This window comes from Ailuropoda melanoleuca, chromosome X (genome assembly GCF_002007445.2).
Source record: "Ailuropoda melanoleuca isolate Jingjing chromosome X, ASM200744v2, whole genome shotgun sequence".
In the NCBI taxonomy this organism is placed as follows: Eukaryota; Metazoa; Chordata; class Mammalia; order Carnivora; family Ursidae; genus Ailuropoda; species Ailuropoda melanoleuca.
The window spans coordinates 77906110-77923843 of record NC_048238.1 but is presented as its reverse complement, the minus strand read 5'-3'; the positions used below and the strand labels follow the sequence as shown (position 1 = coordinate 77923843).

The 17734-nt window shown below is 38.1% G+C and overlaps 1 protein-coding gene and 1 pseudogene across 1 annotated transcript in view; one reads left to right on the top strand and one right to left on the bottom strand.

Annotated features, from left to right (window-relative positions):
- Positions 1-17734, top strand: part of TRPC5 (transient receptor potential cation channel subfamily C member 5) — a 249344-nt gene that overhangs the window by 94559 nt on the left and 137051 nt on the right. The window contains exons 2-3 of the mRNA XM_034649039.1: positions 1906-2042; positions 13405-13546. The gene's annotated coding sequence lies outside the window, so the exon portion shown is untranslated. The remainder of the gene's footprint in view (positions 1-1905; positions 2043-13404; positions 13547-17734) is intronic.
- LOC109489796 lies at positions 17168-17647 on the bottom strand (annotated as a pseudogene).

Here is a 17734-nt window from a genome sequence, read left to right as displayed (position 1 = left end):
CTCTTGACCAGATGGTAGCAGAGAAAACAGGGAAAACTCGTCAATTCTAGATATATTTTGAAAGTAGAACTGATGGGTTGAATATGATGGGTGAAAGAGAGGAGCTAAAGATTCATTCATTTATTCAGCAAATATGAGCACCTTCTATAGGTACCAGGTACTGTTCTGTATGCTTGGGACACAGCAAACAAATATCCCTACCTTCATGGAGCTTGTTTCCTAATGGATAATAATAGCTCACATTTATTAAGCACTTCCTATGTTCTAAATTCTTTGCTTTCTTAACTAATTTAACCCTCACCACAAGCCAATAAGGTATGTATGGCACGTGATGTGATGAGTACGGGATGTTATATGCAACTGATAAATTATTGAACACTACCTCTGAAACAAATGATGTACTATATGTTGGCTAATTGAATTTAAATTTTAAAAAAAGGTATGTATGTATGCATGGTATCTTCTCCATTTTGCAGATGATTAGCCTCACAGAGAGAGTGATTAAGTTTTTTGAAGTCTCACAGCTGGTAGAGAGCAGAGCTTTGTTTCAAAATCAGGAAGTTCTGCTCAAGAGTCTGACTTCCAACCACTACATTCCACTGCCTCTTTACCAGGCCAATATACCCACACCACGAGTAAAAGCTGGACCACCTGGGTGCAAACCAGGATCCTAATTGCTAGATGACTCCAAGTATTTTGGCCTAAAAAAATGCAAGAATGTACTTGCCATTTACTTAATTATGAACAGAAAATAGTAGCCAGTGGACTGAATTGTGCGCCCCCCCAATTCATATATTGAAACCTTAATCTGCAGTGTGATGGTATTTGGAAATGGGGCCACTGGGAGGTAATTAGAGTTGGGTGAGTTCATGAGGGTGGAGCCTTCATGATGGCAATAGTGCCCTTATAACAAGCGACATCACACACTCCCTCCCTCTCTCTCATATGCTCTTTCACTGTGTGTGTGTGTGTGCGTGTGTGAGAATGTGTGTCTTTCTGTGTGTGTCTCTCTCTCCCTACCATGTGATGACACAGTGAGAAGGATGCTGTGTGCAAACCAGGAATGGAATCAGCAAGCAACTAGACTTCCAATCTCTATTAGTATGGGAAATAAATTCAGGTTGCCTACAGTATTTTGTGATGGTAGTCTACGCTGACAAATGATACACCTGGGCACAGAAAGATTTGGGCCAGTGAATCATCTCTCTAAAATGTCCTGTATTGTTTGACACAGAATATTGTGTCATAGGACCATGGAAGTGTTAGCTCTAATTATCCACTAGACTAGCTAAGTGGAATTCAAAAGGGCAGAAGTCATCAGGACTGCTGAGAACCTGACACATTGCCAGACAAATCAGGAGGCTTTGGTCATTGAAACTGCCCTGAGAATCTTCTGTGGAAATCTCCCATCAATCTGGTAGAAAGAAACATGTGGGAGGAAAAGTGGAAAAGAACCCTGAAATTTGGAGATACAATTATAGAAATTGCCCTCATTTTTGTTGAATACTTACTATGTTGGAGGCTCTGTGCTAAGTGCTATAAATGCATTACCTCATCTAATCTTCACAAAAACCTCAGAAGATATTAGTATCTCTATGTATGAAACTAAGGTCAGAAAGGCTCAGTGACTTACCCAGGCTCTCCCAACTAATAAATGGTAGGTATGGGACTCAAACCCTCACCTGTTTGACTGCCAACCACCACTGTTCCTCAGTGAGCCCTGACGAATTGTCCACTCACTATTCCTTATATTGCTTCCGCTACTTAAATTAGGACTTTCTTTGTGTATTTCCATACACGCTGTGGTACAACCTCATTCATAAATGTGTCCCATCTCTTCCATTCATTTAATCAGCTCACTGAGGTCAGGGGTTCTGATTTGCATATCTTTTTATTTCCCAGCAGTTTCTGTTATGGGGATCTGCCCACTAGTGAGTGTCTAATAAAGGTAGCTGATTGACTGCAATCAATAAACTGCTTTAGGAATCTGCTGGGGATTCTGTATGCTTTCACCCAAGACAAGGTTAATATCACACTTGCAGGTAAAATAATAACTTCCATTTCTTTAAGACTTAATTAGTGCTGTATGCTGTACTAAGTGCTTTCTATGCATTCTCTTATTTAGGCCTGAATGTATGAATTAGGTGCTCTCATTACAATCTCTCATTTTCAGATGGGAAACAGACTCAGTGAGGTTAAAAAAAACAACTTCCCAGGGACACCTGGGTAGCTCAGCGGTTAAGCATCTGCCTTCAGCCCAGGGCCTGATCCCAGGGTTCTGGGATCGAGCCCTGCATCGGACTCCCTGCTCCGCTGGGAGCCTGCTTCTTCCTCTCCCACTCTTCCTGCTTGTGTTCTCTCTCTCACTGGCTGTCTCTCTCTGTGTCAAATAAATAAATAAAATCGTAAAAAAAAAAAAAAAAAGTTCCCAAAGTCACTAAGCTAGTAAATGATACAGCCACAGATCCATCCAACTCCAAAACACATTTTCTTAACCACTGGGGTTAAGGTGGAAATTATGAGCTTCAAGAATTTGTCTCAACGATGGAATGCAAATTTTTAAAATGTATATCTTCAAATTATTCTTAACAGCTTTATTGAGGTATAATTGAAATACAATAAGCTCCACATATTTAAAGTGTACAACTTGATTAGTTTTGATGTATGTTATACACATATGAAACCATCACCACAATCAAGATAATGAGCATATCCATCACCCCAAAAGTTTTCATGCTTTTTTTGTAAACCCTCATTCCACCCCTTTTCCTCCCCCCACCCTGTCTCCAAGCACAAATTATTTTTTGAATATGCAAGGCAGTAACTTATCAGAGATTCTGCTTGCCAATGATCATATCAGCTTTGTCCCTAATAACTGGGTTCATTTGATTTGTGTCATAGTTTACTGATCTGTGACTTGGAATTCTCAGTGCTCAACTTCAGCTTCAGGCTGACATCCAAACTAACTACAGTAAGAAGAATGATGATAAATTCTTTCTGAGTTTGAAAGCTAATCTAAGAAATCAGTGGGTCTGATTGATTTCTTCTTTTTAGAAACAAAAGATGCAGATTATTTATCAGATAGATGGAAACCCTAGGGATCATTTTGGGCTTTTGTGTATTAGGAAAAATGGGTTTGGTATTTATAAGCTTTTGAAAAATCTCTAATTTACCCAGTAGACAGTCTCTCAGGCTATGACAAAGGTAGCAGAGCCAGTCAGCAGCTAAACTCATTTTTTAATAAAACCTACCCAACCTATTTATTTGATGAATGGACCTAGAAGTGATAGATTACTGCCTAGTTCTTACAGAAATAATGCATAGGAGCCCTAAAGGCCTTTTCTCTATCAAATTGATGTATCTATCAACCTTGCTCATTTGCTCAGGTGTGTTCTCCATACACACATTGACCTAACATTTTCACTCTAAATGGTGAGAAAAAAAATGGGAGTAAAAAAGGATTGTATGAACATTTGGGCCCTAACAGACGATTACCCGTGGCCACTGTCACCCATCCATCCAATTCTCAGCCCTGTTTATAAAATAGATGACAGGGAAAGATGAACATTGTTTAAATGGTGAGAGAATTCAAAACAGCATAAAGATTAATCTATATGGTACAGCTGATATGCCGTAGTGGACAGGGAAGAGAAGTCACTGTGCAATGAGGTAGTCAGGGAAGGCTTTGTGAAGGGAAGCTGGACATAAGCCCAGAGGAGAAGGGGGAAATAGTCCAAATGTATCTAGCCACTGGGATAACTACCGTGTTAGAGGCAGGAATAAGTGTGCATTGTTATAGAGGGAAAGAAAGAATCCCCAGTGTTCAGGGCTGAAGGTACCTAACAGCCCTGCAATGCTGTCCTAGAAGGGATAGAAACACAGGAAAGGAAAGAGGAAAGAGGCAGACAACTGGTGGGGGTGAGAGAGTTGCCAATTAGTTCTTCTGTCTTTTTACCACAATAAGTAGCAATCAGATGTCTGGGTTTTTTAAATTTCAGACAAGCCCTTGTCTACTCATCAAAGATAAAGCAATTCTGCTTAAAGCAGCTTCGATTAGCAGCAGCAGTTAACATAAAAGAAAAACTAAGCAGGGGAAGAATATTCTTCAGAGAAAACATCTTCCCTTGATATTCCTGTCAAAAGACAGAAGTATTTCACGGTGGAAAATATCCAAGATGATTTTACCTCTCTGTAGTAAGCCATTTGGTAGCCAAGCCCTTCTGATCCCAAGCTCCTACACTGAAGTCAGGACATAGTTCATGCAGGAACCCAGAAAGCAATGAATCATATAAAAGAGCTGAGTCTGTCTTCTCTTGTTTCCACAGATACTCTGTTGGAACAGATCTTAAAGGTGGCCTGCTCTTATCTCCCAGGGGAGAATTTAGCCAAAGAGAGCTAAGTGAGACTGTTGCAACCTTCCACTACTGAATTCTTCCTTTTATCTTAGAGCCCTAGAATTTTAGAGCTCAAAGGGACCTTAGGGACTACCTAATCTAACGCTTTCCTTTTTTTTAAAGGATATTTTAGAAATTTATTTTTAAAATATAGAAAATTAAAAGAAATTTCATTTTTAATTTAGGACAGGACATTACCGATAAATCTGATGGACCTCTTCCCAATCTGGGATACCTCCTTGTGCCCTCCCATTCCCCTCAGATGTAAGAACTATTATTGGTTTGCTGATTCTATTTTCAGATCATATTTGATAATTCTATATACATATAAACATGCAGTATTATTTTTGTGTTTTATTTAAAAGGTATCATACAGTATATATATCTGGCTTTTTTCACTCAGCATTGTTTTGAGATCTAGACCATTCCTTTTATTTTTATTTTATTTTATTTTATTTTATTTTATTTTATTTTATTTGAGAGAGTGTGTGCACAAGCAGGGAGGGGGAGGAGCAGAGGGGGAGGGAGAGGGACAAGCAGACTCTGCACTGAGCATAGAGCCCAGCGGCAGGGCTCAATCTCAGGATCCTGAGATCATGACCTGACCTAAAACCGAGTTGGACATTTAACCAATTGAGCCACCCAGGTGCCCCTGGACCATTCCTTTTAACTGCAGTTCAATATTCCATTGTATAAAACACCACATTTTCTTTATCCTCTTCCACCTTGATGGAAATTTACAGATCTTCTTTATGGAGAGAGAATTGAGTCTCAGAGAAGTTATAGGATTGGCCAAAGGTAAATTTTAGCATAGTTGGAACTAGAATCTACATCGTAGATGAGAGGTAGATGAGTTTCTCAAAAGTTGGTTGTCTAGGCTCATTCATGGAAGTCTTAATTGGTCTAATATGAGGTTGGAGCATCAGATTGGAGAGTATGAAAATTCTGAACATTCTGACCTCCCAGAGCTGGTAAGCCAAAGAGTCCCCCAACCCATGGCCTTCTGAGCTAAAGAGCTTCAGAGCTCATAAATATTTCTTCTACTTTTGCTCATGGGGGTCTGAAAAACCTTCCTTTCAGACTTTATAGCTTTAGATCTTGAAGGGTTTTCCATACATAAAAGTTCCCTGGACCCACCTTGAGAGTTAAATTAAGGTAATGTTGGCCATCAACATGTTTGATAATTTGGTTTATCAGTTCACATGCTAGAACAAAGTCATTACGGAATATGGTCTCAGAACATGCATACAGGTAGGTGGTTTGGATGGAGCAAGGAAGAGAAAAGCAAACTTGGACAGATATTGATTGCTTGTTGTGTGCCAAGCAATGTGCTAGGTACTTTACAGGTATATTATCACAATAAGATTATGAATGCTACTTTTCAAAATTAGGAAACAAGAGCTCAGAAAGATTAAATAGCTTTCCCAAAGTCCATTTGTTTATTCACTCATTCATCCACTCAACACAATTTTGCCAAGCTACTATTGCTACATGCCAGATGCTATGCTAGGTGAGAAAATATATTGATGAATGTGACAGACCCAATTTTTGTTTTCATGGACTTGAATCCATAAGAAGTTATTTACCGTTAAAATGCAAGGTAACTAAGCATGGTCTGGCACATTGGGCTGGGCACTGAGAATGTAGATAGTAGGCAAATCATAAGTACCATGTGTTCTCATTTATTTCTTCAATGACAATATAGTGAGTACCTTCTATATGGAGGCAATATGATAGGCACTGTGGGGGGAATATAAAGATAAATAATATAATGCATACTCCTAAGTGTGCTCAGGGCATAGCAGATGTTCACTCAGTACTTGAATACCAGCCTAGAAATTTTAAGTTCAAGACCAAGTGACAACCTCATTTTTCCAAGCTAATTGTCTCTTCAGGTACAAGGGAAATTTTGCATCAAGATGAAGAACAAGAGAGGGTAGAAAATGACAGTATCAGCTACCATTCCATGAAACTGCAGTGTTATGCAAAATGCTTCAATCAACAGAACTAGGGAAAACAAACCAGTTTTTGTCACCAACTGATAGGCAGATGGCACCTTATTGACACAAAGATTAGCAAGTTCTTATTCTCTGACTAGAAGCAAAATGGCAAAGGAATTTCCAGTGTGTATGGATGTGGGCCATTTTTTCCCCTAAGATGCACAACAGAGAAATGTCTGCCTTAGAGGTAGAAATCCTGCCATATAGGAAACTTAAAACAGTATACTCCCATTTTTTTTTCCATCCCAGCATTTGTGCTATTGCTGTCAAAGGTTTTACTTTTTGTTATAAACTACACAATACACTGTTAAAATCATTGCTAAAATAGTCCATTACATTCAAGGAGACTTAAATAGGAAAAAAGTATCTTATTTACCCATGTAGCTTCCAATTTTAATGCTCATCATTCTTTGTGTAGATCCGTATTTCTTTCTTACATTATTTTCCTTTTGCCTGAAGGTCTTCCTTTAATATTTCTTCAGGTGTGGGTCTGCTGGAAATGAATTATTTCAAATTTTGCAGTCTGAAAAACTCTTTATTTCATTTTTCTTTTTTAATATTTTTTCCCCCAGGTGAAAGATTTGACTTTTTTCTTTTACTACTTTAAAGATGTTTCCCCACTTCCCTCTAGCTCATATTGTTTCTGAAGAGAAATCTGTGATCAATCTTGTCTTTGTTCCTCTGAATACAAGGTGTTTTTTGTCCTCTGATAACTTTTAAGATTTTTCTTTCATCAATAATTTTGAGCAATTTGATTAAGATGTCTCTTGGCATAGTTCCCTTCGTGTTTCTTGTACTTGAGGTTCTTGGATCTATAGGTATATATTTCACCAAATTTGAATAATATTTTAGTTATTATTTTTCAAATCCTTTATTGGCCATCTCCTCTCTCTTCTGTGGGAACTCCAATTACACGTATGATGAAATTGTCCCATAGTTCACTAATATTCTGTTTTGTTTTCTTTTGTCTCTCTGTGCCTCACTTTGGATAGTTTTATTGTTGTGTATTAAAATTAATGAATGTTTTCCACCTCGTCATCTAATCTCTTCTTCTTCACCATTAATCCCATGCAGTGTACTGCTTGCCTCAGATACTGTACTTCTCATCTCTAGAAGTTCAATTTGTTTTTTCATATCTTCAATGTCTTTATTTAATTTATATCTTAAGACAGCTTTATTGATAGATAATTCATATATGGTGTGTATATAAATAACTGACTTAAAGTATATAATTTACTGTTTTTTAGTATAGTATATTCACAGATATGCACAACCATCACTACAGTAAAAAGCAACCACTAACCCTAGAGCCAAGTCCCCCATCTCTCAGCAATGACTAATGTACTTTCTGGCTTTATAGATTTGCCTATTCTGAACATTTCATAAAAATGATTCAAATATATATTATGTGGCCTTTTTCTTTCACTTAGCATAATGTTTTCAAGGTTCATCAATGTTGATGCACGTATCAGACTTCATTCCTTTTATGGCCAAATCTTTCATATTATGGATATAACCATATTTTGTTTATCCATTCATCAGTTGATGGACATGTAGGTGGTTTCTACCTTTTATCTATGATGAATAATGCTGCTATAAACATTTATGTGTAAGTTTTATGTGAACATACACTTCATTTCTCTTGGATATGTACCTAGAAGTGGAATTGCAGGATCATATGGTAATTCTATTTGTAACCATTTGACAAACTATCAGACTGTTCCAAAGTGGCTGCTCCATTTTACATTCCCAGCAGCAGTGCATGAAGGTTCTGACTTTTCCACATTGCCATCAACACTTGTTATTTATTATCTGACTTTTTTATTATAGCCATTCTGATGGGCATGAAGTGGTATCTCATTGTTTTTACATTTGCCTGATTAATCATGAGCATCTGTTCATGTCTTTATTGGCTGTTTGTATATTTTCTTTGGAGAAATACCTATTTAAGTCCTTTGTATAGTTTTAATTTGGTTATTTGTCTTTTTATTATTGAGTTACAAGAATTCTACATATGCTAGATACAAACCCCTCATCAGATATATGATTTGCAAACATTTTCTCCCATTCCATAGGTTATCTTTTCACTTTCCTGGTAGCCTTTTTTGAAGCATAGAAAAGTTTCCAACTTTGACAAGGTCTAATTTATCTATATTTGCTGATGTTGCCTGGACAGCAATCTTTTGCCAAATCCAAGATGTGAGGCTGTATGAGCCATCTACAGCCTCTGTCTCTGGAGATTAGAATCACTGTGGAAGCATCACTATAATCTGTACACAAGGAGCAGAATTCTTCTACCTAGAGACATGTGTGTGTGCTCCCTGACCACTAAGGTTGTTAGGCTACCCTAACAAATACATAAAGAAAGCATTTGCTACCTTTTTCTCTCCAGAACAAAAATAGCTATCCTTAAAATTCCACCATTAAAAATTCATTACTATGGGTCTTGAAGTCTTTTTGATTTCCAACAATCCCCTTTTTAAATGGCAAGGTATTTCCTGTGAGCAGTAATATTTTCAACTAATACCTTTATGGATCTTAGACAGCTAAGTGACAAAAAGACCCTGTGTCATTGGCCTGTAGGTTCTGTGCTTGGTGCAGGCAGTGGAAGTAGTTGTGGAAAAAGGAAAAGTAGAAATATGCCCAAGAAACTGCCTTTTTCATAGTCTTTCAGAAGGTCAGCTCTATTGTACTCACATGTGGGACTGTGTTTTTAAATATTAAAAGAATAGCTGGAGTCCTTCTTCTATCTTGGCCTTAATATCAACTAACAGGGAAAGATACTGACCATTCTGTCTTGCCCATCCCCTCAAGACCATTCTTACACTGGGAAAAAAAAATTGAAAGAAGAAAAAGACAACAAGACCATCCATAAATGTCAAAGGTTTAAAATACCCCAATAAAATAAAATAAAATACCTTTACAATAATAGCCATGCCAAAATATAAAAAATCTAGGAATGTTCAGCAGTTCATGTAAGTAAAGGAATACAATAATGAGCAACCAAAGAAAAATGAGAAAGAAGAAGTTGTTAAATAAAACTGGGTTTGTGATGAAACTCTCATTTTGACTTAAGTTCAAAATAATAGTTTTGCTCAGATTATAAACCAAAATTACAAATGGGTGATGTATAATAATATAATAAACATATAGAATGTATATAACATTTTTAACACCTTTGAGTAAGAAGAGTATTAAGAGCCAGATCCAGCCCTTCTAGTCATAAATTAGCAATTCCTATACAAAGCTGTAGGCCAATCCCCTGAGCAGGCAACGTAAATACCTGGTCCACTACACTGATTTTCAAGGGGTAGAATACTACTGACTCCCTACCTTAGTGAAAAAAATGTCATTTAATAAAGCTCCTTCAGGGGTGCCTGTGTGGATCAGTCATTAGGCATCTGCCTTCAGCTCAGGGCGTGATCCCAGGGTCCTGGGATCGAGCCCCACATCGGGCTCCCTGCTCTGCTGGGAGCCTGCTTCTTCCTCTCCCAGTCCCCCTGCTTGTGTTCCCTCTCTCACTGGCTGTCTCTCTCTGTGTCAAATAAATAAATAAAATATTTTTAAAAAATAAAAATAAAAAAAAATAAAGCTCCTTCAGTTCCTCTAACCCCAAATCCAGGGCACCCTCTCACTGCCTACTATGAGTGGATTCTATTAAGTTAAATGTATCCCCTCAGAACAAAATAGGCATAATCAATTTGTCCCATGTATACAACTGTTGGAATGTCAATGATACCTTCTTTTTTTAAGATTTATTTATTTATTTATTTGAGAGAAAGAATGTGGGGAGGAGGGGCAGAAGGAGAGGGAGAGAGATTCTTAAGCAGACTCCATGCTGAGCATGGAGCCAGACGCAGGGTTCGATCCCACAACACCCGATCAGATCAAGAGCCGAAACCAAGAGTCAGATGCTTAACTGACTGACCCACCCAGGCACTACCAATGCCTAAAGAAGGCACCACCTTCTTTAAACTTTTTGATTTTCCAAGGTAAGAAGAAACCTACAATGGATGTCTTAGTCTGCTCAGGCTGCCATAGCAAATTACAGCAGATTCAGTGGCTTAAACAACAGAAATTTATTTCTCAAAGTTTTAGAGGCTGGGAAGTCCAAAATCAAGGTCCTGGCTGATTTGGTTTCTGGCAAGAGCTCTCTTGGTTGCAGGCAGTGTGTCCTGACATGGTAAAAAGAGTGACCAAGCTCCCTGAAGTCTATTCTTACAAGGGCACTAATCCTATCAGGGCCCTACCCTCATGACGTCATTTAACATTAATTACTTTCTTACTCTAAATACAATCACACTGGACATTAGGGCTTCAATATATGACTTGGGGGGGATATAATTTAGTCCATATCAGTGAGGAAAGTTTCTGTCATTTAAAAGGATATAAGCATAGTTGACTTGCTAAAGGATCCAAGGGAAGAATCTTTTTTATTTTATTTATTTATTTGACAGAGATAGAGACAGCCAGCGAGAGAGGGAACACAAGCAGGGGGAGTGGGAGAGGAAGAAGCAGGCTCATACCGGAAGAGCCTGATGTGGGGCTCAATCCCACAACGCCGGGATCACGCCCTGAGCCGAAGGCAGATGCTTAACCGCTGTGCCACCCAGGCGCCCCCCAAGGGAAGAATCTTATCTGGAGCTCAACTGAAACATGGTGACTATCTTCAAATACAATGTGAAGTACAGCCCTGGGATCACTGCAGAGGTCAAGTCACACATAGGCTTTTGCTTAAATCACTGTATTTCATAGGGTATTCCTCACTTTTCTATTTTACACTGAATGGACCAGATGGGAAAGCCCAGAACATGGAATTAGAATACTTGGGTTATAATTCTGACTCTGCCACTTACTAGTACCTGGGTGGTATAGCAAACTCTTAATTTCTGTGATGCTGAAAATATTCATCTATGGATGACTCTTGAACAACATGGGCTTAAACTGCACAGGTCCACTTATATATGAATTTTTTCAATACAGTACACTACTATAAATATATTTTCTCTTATGATTTTCATAACATTTTTTAAGCTTATTTTATTGTGAGAACACAGTGTATAGTACATTGAACATGCAAAATATGTGTTAATCAACTATTTATGTTACTGGTAAGGTTTCTGGTCAACAGTAGGCTATTAGTAGTTCAGTTTGGGGGGAGTCAAAAGTTACACATGGACTTTTGACTGCATAGGGGGTCAGCACCCTTAACCCCTGCATTGTTCAAGGGTCACCTGTATTTTAAAAAGTAAATGATAGCAACTCAATGAGGTAGGCAAGGATATGTAAAATAAGTTAATGAGATGGTATATATAAAAAAAAAACTTTGTAATCATAAAGCCCTTGATAAATATGAGGGACCATTAGACTGAAGAGAGAGCTTAAAACTTCCTGACTTGAGACATGGTTCATCTGGGAGAGACAAGGGCCAAGAGGAACATTTTTAATAAATACTAGTATCCTAAGATGCTAGTATTTGAGAAAATTTGAGGGTCAGTAAAAGTCTCACATTGTACAGTAAGTTGTAGACATAACTTACAGAACTGCTTACTATAAGTAGTAGTACAGGATGACTAATTATGTAAATAACACTCAAAATGTTCTGATCAATTGGTATTCATCAGACTACAGGTCCACAAATCACTGGTGTTCTTCAGGTTGAATCAAGGTATTCCACCACCAAAATCAATCTGTGACAGTCATTTGTTAATTTGCAAACACAATTTTAGTTCATGGGGAGAATTTTCTCCATTTTAGGTTTTCAGTCCAGATTCCTCTTAAATCCTTTAGTGACTGGAGCAGACAGCAAAGCAAATGAACATGTAGCAGAAGAACACCTAGGACAAGCAAACCAGGTGTCACCAATTCCTTGCTTTTGTTCATTTGTGGTCACATATTTGTGTCTGCAATTTAAACTGCTAGTAAAAATACCCTGTAGTCATATGATGGTATGAAACACACTGTCTCAATTCCACTTGTAAGAGCCACTTGCTCACAAGGGAAAGTAGGGGGGGGAAAGAGCAAGAGATGCAAGACAGGGCAATTGTAACCTGAGGCAGTCCTAGAGGCAGAAAAGTCTGAAAAGAAGCCAAAGTTTGAAGCCAAGAAGAACACAGTTTACATCAGCATTTAATCCAGAGAGCAAGGTGTAAATAGAATAGGTAGCTGGGTGAACAGGATTGAATTGAGTTGAGAGCTGAAAAATTTGCTGAACAGAGCTTTTGTATGTGTTAGTATGTCCTTCTGCTTACATGGTACTCAGTGCATATTGAGGTAATAGATGCAAATACTTAAAGAAGTTGGAATACATTTACAGCAATATTTTATAGGGTCCACAGAGAACATTCTGACCTCCAGGTGATATGCTATCCAGATTTCAGAAGCACCAATGTTAAGTAGTGGATAACACAGCCATAGGGGATCCATTAATAGGCAATAGGGATACTCTGGCAAGAGTCTTAATTTTTGAAAGGGGCACAATGGAGTAAAACCCTCTTTTCTAACAACACAGTCCTTGGAGTCTCTATTAGAGGAAAGATCTTTGGCTGGTTCCCCTTATGATAAAATTACTAGGATTCTTTAAGATGGCTCTGAGCGGTATGACTGCTATTTCTGGGAATCAGCACTCAAGAGGCTGTAGGCACAGGCTTCAGAAAATCAAAGCAACCTCACCTTTGGGTCCTGTTCTATTCTACTTCAGGAGAACCGGCATATAATGTTGGACTGACCCCAGTGTCAAAGGGAATGGTTACTCAATCTGAATTATTTAGTTTATTTCACTTATAAAAGCAATCCAAACCAATAACTAAGTCTAAAAACTTCATTTATTTTACCCTGAATTATATTTGCCTATCTTTATGGAGTGAACACATTGGTGCTGTATCTAACCCAGTGGTCTCTAAGTATCATAAATGTTGCTAATGCTGTGCAAACATTGTTTTAATACATAGTTGATTTTAGCGCTGGTATTGACCTTAGCAATCATCTTTTTTATCTTTCTCATTTCACAGAAAAGGAAACAGAGACATAAAGAAGAACTAAATGTGACTTGTTCAAGTTCATACTTTAATTAGCAGAAGAGCTGAGACTAGAATCCAGGTCTCCTAATTCCCTGGACACTATTCTTTAAACTGCACAATTTCACACATACAGGTATGTACCATTATTTCCAGGGAAGTCCCCTGAGAAATTTTTAACTTTTGTTTTGAAACTGTACTATTGTAACATTTCAAGTCCTAATCTTAAATATTGGGTCAGGCAGGGAGGTGGAGATCCAACCAACTTTGCAGGAAATGTATCTTTGAACAAAAGTAAAACTCTCTCAGTAACAACAAGGTTGACCTGGTTTTAAAGATCCCAATATGCAAAATGAGAAAGTTACAAAACAGTCACACTGAAGGAGATTTCATTAGAAGAGAATACTCAGCAGAACTTCTTGAAAGCATTTAAGCATTTACGATTATTACTTGGCAGAATCCTCTGGGACAGAGAAACAAAGTTAAAATGCTAAAAGCCACTGCCAGATGAAGACCAAGAAGAAGGCAAAATAAGCATCTTTGAAGTAAAATGGAGGTTATGAAGAAATGGTATCTATTTGACAGAAACTCAGTTTCCTCTGAAAGTATCAGGGCCCCAGTAACCAGCCTAGAGAAGGGCTTTTCTCAGTCATGTGGATAGCAGCACTACCAGTCTTATGGTCAGGCTTGAACTTGAATATCATCTTAAGGCTCTCTCTATACCTCATCCCCGATAATATATCCATTACCAAGCCCTGTTTTTCTTTCTTTGAAATAACTCTAACATTCTTCCCTTCTCCTTTCTGACTTCTAGCATTGTAGATGGGGCTCCATTATTTAATGAAAAAAAATCCTATCTCTCCTGCTCTGATTTACCACTGGCACAGCCATAGGAGTCATCTTATACAGCTTTCTTCATCACATCCTGTTTAAGAACCTAGGGTGACTCCCCAATGCCTACAAGATCAAGACCTAGTTTCTCAACCAAATGTTCAATATCCTCCAACTAATGGGCCGAGCTTAGCTACTTGTACATACTTCCCTCTCTTCCCAAACATTGCGATACCCAAGACAGTGCTAATTCAAATCTTTGACTTCCATCCCTTTCCCACATATAACAGAGGGGCTTTCCCAACTCCCACAGCTGCCTATCTAAATCCTACCCAGGCTTTCAGACCCAGCTCAGGTTTACCTCTTCCACATACCTTTCCTAACCACCTCCCCAAAACTCCAGCCAATCTTGATCTTTACAATTTTAATTAGTGCCAGCTATGCTCAAGGCACTGATCTTCTTGCTTCTTTAGAAATGGGAAGAATTAACAGGCAAAATTTGGGGCCCATGTAATAAAGTCCTGCTCTGAAACAGGGACATACAATGTTCATGTAGCCCTTAGTATCTGTTATAATAGAGAGTGCCAGGCCATCAGTTGAAGGATTCGCCAATCTTTCTTCCCCCCAAAATGAAGGTAACACCTGTTGGAACATCCAAAATGTACTTCATTCAGGACACATTACCCATTTGTTACAGAATCACAGAATCTTAGAAATATGAGAGGGACGGGGCTTTGAATCTTTAATGATATATAAGAAAAGTGAGGTCTATTTCTGTTTTCTGGGTATTCTGATGTTTCCTTTCCCTTGAGAAAGTTACTGCTGGCAAATAACACAATTTTAAAAGAAATTCGACAGTTCATATTTTTAAAAATGCTCCTGGTTTTTTTTAATAGTAATATTTTTTATTATATTATGTTAGTCACCATACAGTACATCCCTAGTTTTTGATGTAAAGTTCCATGATTCATTACTTGCGTATAACACCCAGTGCACCATGCAATATGTGCCCTCCTTAATACCCATCACCAACCTATTCCATTCCCCCCCCCCCAAAGCCCTCAGTTTGTTTCCCAGAGTCCATAGTCTGTCATGGTTCATTTCCCCTTCTGTTTACCCCCCCCTTTCTTCTTCCCTTTCTTCTCCTACCGATCTTCCTAGTTCTTATGTTCCATAAATGAGTGAAACCATGTGATAATTGTCTTTCTCTGCTTGACTTATTTCACTTAGCATAATCTCCTCCAGTCCCATCCATGTTGCTGTAAATGTTGTGTAATAGTTCTTTCTGATGGCTGAGTAATATTCCATTGTATATATGGACCATATNAGTAATATTCCATTGTATATATGGACCATATCTTCTTAATCCAGTCATCTGTTGAGGGGCATCTCAGCTCCTTCCACAATTTAGCTATTGTGGAAAATGATGCTATGAACGTTGGGATGCATATGGCCCTTCTCTTCACTACGTCTGTATCTTTGGGGTAACTACCCAGTAGTGCAATTGCTGGATCATAGGGTAGCTCAATTTTTAACTTTTTAAGGGACCTCCACACTGTTTTCCAAAGTGGCTGTANCCAGTCCTTTATCTGTGGTGTCCTTTGCAAATATATTCTCCCATTCCGTGGGCTGTCTCTTAGTTTTTTTGACTGTTTCCTTGGCTGTGCAGAAGCTCTTTATCCTGATAAAGTCCCATAAGTTCATTTTATCTTTTATTTCTCTTGCCTTTGGCGATGTGTCGTGAAAAAGGTTGCTCTGGCCGATGTCATAGAAGTTGTTGCCTATGTTCTCCTCTAGAATTTTGATGGATTCCTGTCTCACATTGAGGTCTTTCATCCATTTGGAGTTTATTTTTGTGTATGGTGTGAGAGAGTGGTCAAGTTTCATTCTTTTGCATGTAGCTGTCCAATTTTCCCAGCACCATTTATTGAAGAGACTGTCTTTTTTCCACCGGATGTTTTTTCCTGCTTTATCAAAGATTAGTTGCCCAAAGAGCCGAGGGTCCATTTCTGGGTTCTCTATTCTGTTCCATTGGTCTATGTGTCTGTTTTTGTGCCAGTACCATGCTGTCTTTGTGATCACAGCTTTGTAGTACAGCTTGAAATCCGGCAATGTGATGCCCCCAGCTTTGTTTTTCCTTTTCAACAATTCCTTGGCGATTTGGGGCCTTTTCTGCTTCCACACATTTAAGGGCTGTTTGTTCCAGTTCTTTGAAAAATGTCATTGGTATTTTGATTGGGATGGCATTGAAAGTGTAGACTGCTCCTGGTTTTTGACCCAATAATTTGACTTCTGGGAAGCTATACTGAGCAAAAAACCTTGAATATTAAAAAAATTTAAGTACAAAAATATCACAGCTTTGCTTATAACAATAGAGATAAACTGGAGACACCCTAAATATCACCAAATTGGAGACTAATTAAGTATATTATGGTATGCCTGATCTGATCTAACAAAATATCATGTGGTCATTTAATGTAATATTTTAAACTGTACTGTCTAAATCTCACCTAGCAGAGTCACTTTCTCACAAAGGAAACTGGTGGTAGAAAGGGCAGAAGAGTTAGAGAGTGATATTATTGATAATAATGTGTGGGAAATTTTTACAAGTGAATTTCTAGATAGAAAGTGAAGAAAACTGGATAGAAAATGTATACACAGGATAAACTCATTTAAAATGCATGGGGGAAAGACTGGGAAACTTTAAGCCAATTGTTTGGTTTTTTTTAATGAAAATTCATGATTTGATGGTTTATGTAACTTTATTTTAAAATAATTTCAGATGCATACAAAGTTCTAAGAACAATACAAAGAACTCCTGTGTACCCCTCACTCATATTTCGTAAATATTACCATAAATAAACATTTAGTTAGTTAGTTAGTTCAGTCTTGAGGTTTGTTTGTTTGTTTTTGTTTTTTACATTTATTACACCATGAATTCATAGGGAATGATTTCCAGCAGCTCAGGCTTCTTTCCATTGTTTCTCACAAGTGTTCTTCTCTGGGTGGAGCAGGCTGGTGCTTCAGTTGAACCCAAGTACCTTTCTCTTCAACTTCCTTCTTTTTCTGATAATTTTCCTTCACATGCTTCAGAAAGCTACCTCAGCTCTTTGTGTAGTTAATATGTTCAATTCGTACATTAATTCTCTTGGCAAGAATCTCACCCTTGTTTGTTTACAACAATGCCAACAGCATGCTAAGTAATGTTGTAGACGCTTCCAGTTTTGCACTGATAATATTTGTGGTGCATTCCATTTTGAACAGTGCCCATTCCCTTAATGTCCACAACATCACCTTTCTTGTAGATTTGCATGTATGTGACCAAAGGATCAACTCTATGTTTTCTAAAAGGCCTAGAGAATATAAAGCGGGTACCTCTCCTCTTTCCCTTTGTGTTGGTCATTTTGGTGAATTACTGGAAGATAGCGGTTCCTGTCGAAGGCATAAATAAACTTTTAAGTCCTTCTGACCCATTTAAGGATCGTTTGGCCAA